This window comes from Austrofundulus limnaeus, unplaced genomic scaffold (assembly GCF_001266775.1).
Source record: "Austrofundulus limnaeus strain Quisiro unplaced genomic scaffold, Austrofundulus_limnaeus-1.0 Scaffold51, whole genome shotgun sequence".
Taxonomy (NCBI): Eukaryota; Metazoa; Chordata; class Actinopteri; order Cyprinodontiformes; family Rivulidae; genus Austrofundulus; species Austrofundulus limnaeus.
Genome location: NW_013952453.1, coordinates 2,464,799 through 2,467,880, shown reverse-complemented (window position 1 = coordinate 2,467,880; position 3,082 = coordinate 2,464,799). Strand labels below are relative to the sequence as shown.

Below are 3,082 nucleotides of genomic sequence, written 5' to 3'. Positions count from 1 at the left end.
GGTGTATTTTTTGACTAATAAATACTGTAGCTGCCTCAGTCAGTTTTTATGCAGTTTTTCACTTCTGTTTGATTTTCATTCAAATTTTCTAAAGTGATGCAACTTTCCTGTGTCTAAACAATTCAAATTGGCATGTGAAAAAAAAGAAAATCTTTTTTTTATGTTTCACATCTGTTCAAAACAATTTTACAAAAGATTATATTACTGTAACGATTGTTTTTCATGTTCAAGTATTGTACCTCAAACAAGAAAACATGGATGTTGGGTGTGGTTAAAAAAAACACTTGGGAATTAGATAGACCTCACAAGGATTTAATAGTGTGTCATGGCTCACGTTATGTGCCATTGTAAAGGCTACGGTCTTTCCTTTTGATCTATTGTGCCAACGTTTTAATCCACAAGCTCTCACCTTGAGACCCGAGGCAACCACAGCGTCTGAAAAAAAAAAACGGCCTGACAGAGCCTGCTGGCAGAGCGTCGCAGGTTTTGACTCRCCTCCGATTCCTGTGTTAAATTCAGCACACTGCCTGTCAATTTATTCAAGCTTGAACTGACAAATGGGGAGTGATTCACCACTCATATTTTCATGGATAGATTTAATGTATGTACATGATATGTCTTGAAGGTTTTTAAAAAAGAGCGAGAACGTCATGCTACTTGTAGCACACTGTTTACAGCTATGAGTTGTGATGTTTTTTGGTACAAATCTGACACATCAGATTAGAAAGAATTGAGTTAAATACTGTACCAATTTATAAGTACATTCTCAATGGCTTTAGCTAAGAAAGATCCAAGGTGTTTTACGTTTGTGGTTGAAATTTGTGGTTACAATGATGCTAATGTGATGCTAACAGACAACCATAAATTTTCCAAAATGCATCCATGCAGCCACTTTACAAATCTCCAGTTGTCACAGGGAAGACCCTGCATGTTGCAAGTCCATCACAGGGCCACATAACGACAATTATTCACATTTTCACCTAGGATTACCAGTTAACCTTGAGTTACCAATTAACCTAGCATATTGGGTCTGTGGGAAGAACCCGGTGGCACAGAGAAAGACTTCATACAGAAAGGCTGGTAGATGAACCTCCAGCCTTTTTGCTGAGGCACTATAACTGCTGCTCTGCATGCCAAACAACATTTCTATAATGAAAACTACATTTTAAAAAAATGATTTTTTTTTAATTAGCGTTTGTGTCCAGGTTAGGATGGTCGAGGAAGTATTCGCGGTTGGACAAACAAGTTCTACAATTTGCAACCAATCGACTTTATTCTTACTTGCCCGACCTGTTTTTGTCAACAAAACAGTGCCGGTCTACCAACTCGTGAACTCCACTTCCCCTCTGATTGATGTGAAATCTGGCACCAAAACACCAGCAGTCTTTTGTGTAGCAATGTGAAGTGTGTAATGCTTTTAGCTGGTCTTTGTTGAGGCAACACACACTGTCCGCACAGTTGTCCTACATAACACAAAGATAATCAGGGGCTATACGATGTTTTTATTTGTCCTTCCTGCGTATGTGATTATAACAAAATCATTATTATTACATTTGAAATAAAACATTCTTGTTCCTGTTTTCATGTGTAAATCTGTTCAGGGACGTTGCTTCCCTCTGGGCTTCTGAAGCAGCATATTATTTCAGCATTCTTCCTGTTTGATTAGGATATGTATGGTTGATTTCTTTTTAGAATAATTTGAGACTTTGGAGATACATAGTGCTTTTAGATCCAGACCAAGAGAGCATTTGGTCTACAGGAGCTTTGGTTTGGTTGCACAGAAGCAAGACTCCATGCACATCAAACAGAACCAGCTGTATGTAATTTGCAGAATTATTTTGCTAACACAACTGTCAGGTTCTGTACTAGCTTGGTTCTCGTCTTATTTGTCCGGTAGGAGTTTTAGTGTCTCAGTTAACCAGTTTTTCTCTGATTCCTCTGATTTGTTGTGTGGAGTGCCCCAGGGTTCTGTATTGGGACCTATTCTATTTTTGTTACGTCCTTCCACACTGGGTAATATTTTTCAGCAGTTTGATGATGTTTCTTATCTTTTTGCAGATGATATCCAGCTGTATTGCTCTTTTAAGTCCACTGAGATCCATAAACTGGACTCTTTAAAGAACTGCCTTGTCAAAATTAAGCACTGGCTTGGCGCAAATTCTTTGCAGTTAAACTCTGATAAGACTGAGGTGCAAGTGATTGCTCCTGACATTGTTGTTCCAAGAATCTGCCAGTATCTGGGTGATCTGAGCTTATCTGCTAAATCAAACCTTAGAAATCTTGATGTGACTTTTGACAGAGGGATGTCACAAGAACACTATTTCAAGCAACTCACTAGAAACTGTTTCTTTCAGCTTAGAAATATTTCCCAACTTAGAAAAGTTGTTTCCAAACATGATTTGGATATGATCACTCATGTGTTTGTGTCCTCACATATAGACTGTTGTAATTGCCATTTTTCCTGTCTAAATAAGTAGGAGCTGTCTTGTTTACAGCTGGTCCAAAACGCAGCAGCAAGGGTGTTGACCCGCACCAACATAAGGGTTCATATTAACCCGATTCTAAAATCACTCCAGTGGCTCCCTGTGGTTTCTCGTTTGAAGTTTAAAATCCTGGTGCTAACGTTTAAAGCTCTCCATGGTCAGGCTCCCTTTTACATTAAAGCTCAGCTGTGTCTGTATTTACTCTCTCGAGGGCTGAGTTCATTAGATCAGAATCTTCAAATGGTCCCCTTCATTCATTTTAAGTCTAGAGGTGATCGCTCCTTTCAGGCCGATGCTCCAAGGCTCTGGAATGATCTTCCACTCTCAATTCATGTATTTGATTCTGTGGTTGCTTTTAAGAGCAAACTTAAAACTTTCCTTTTTTATAAAGCCTCTTAACAATTCCAGTATGTTGTTTTATGATGTTATTGATGTTTTATTGTTTTGTTTTATCTGTATCATTTTGCAACTTTGTAAAGCACTTTGTGTCCCTCTTTGTGTGTGAAACTTACTTACTTACTTACTTACTTACGTACGTACTTACTTACTTACTTACTTACTTACTTACTTACTTACTTACTTACTTACTTACTTACTTA

General features: G+C 38.0%; 1 protein-coding gene across 2 annotated transcripts in view; it reads left to right on the top strand.

Moving 5' to 3' along the window:
- Nucleotides 1-3,082, top strand: part of ngfb (nerve growth factor b (beta polypeptide)) — a 27,190-nt gene that overhangs the window by 20,160 nt on the left and 3,948 nt on the right. The gene's annotated exons all lie outside the window — the stretch shown is intronic.